Genomic DNA, 956 nt, shown 5'->3' with positions numbered 1-956 from the left:
AATGATGATGATGATGATGATGATTGATTGTTTCAAATGTTTGGTTATCAGTTTTTTTTCCAACTTATCCTCTAGAGATTTACTGATTTATATGACTCATTCATATTTGCCACATTTCATTCTTTCATGCAATTTCACTTTTCTTTCGTTAAAATCTCTCGAGAGATTACGAATTTTCACCAAAAATAAATCTCACCTTTATATTTCATTTTTATTTATATCTTTTTTTTTAATCATTTTATTTTAATTCCTGTAAATGTATGATTGATTTCAAATTTCATCATAAAATGATTGATATGATTGTTTGTTTGGTTGATTAATTTCAATGATTCAATAAGAGAATAATTGAAGTAAAAATTGATATTGATAAGAAATGCTTATAATGTTAGCAATGCTAAATTGTAATCTAATTGACAAGTTTAAATTGATCATATTGATTTAATTTACTGTTAAAATTTAATTGTATCATTAAAATTCATCCATTTAAATGATTTACAGTATGATGATTATTTTACTGTATGTAATATTATTATCGTTTTATATATAAATTATTAAAAGCATATCGTAATATTTAACTAATATTTCGAATAATTTAAAATAGAAAATTACATTTTACTACAGTAAGTTTCAGTATTAGTAAGAATTATTTGATATAAAATCGTTATAATATTATTTGATATGTTGTAAATAAAAAAAAAACAATATTCTGTACACGTATTCCGTACGTGTTTTACGTATTAGATGTTATTCTCATTTTATCGATAAATTCAATTCCGTACGTGTTTTACGTATTAGATGTTATTCTCATTTTATCGATAAATTTAATAAATATATATTAATTTTATTAATTTTTTCGTTTTTTTTTTTCATCATATATTAATTTTATTTCAAACATTTATACATAAATAATTCGGGAGGGGGGGAAAAAAAAAGTGAAATTGTAAAAATTATGAAAA

This window comes from Loa loa, assembly GCF_000183805.2.
Source record: "Loa loa unplaced genomic scaffold supercont3.139, whole genome shotgun sequence".
Classification (NCBI taxonomy): domain Eukaryota; kingdom Metazoa; phylum Nematoda; class Chromadorea; order Rhabditida; family Onchocercidae; genus Loa; species Loa loa.
The sequence above is the reverse complement of the archived record's forward strand: the minus strand, read 5'-3'. Positions refer to the sequence as shown.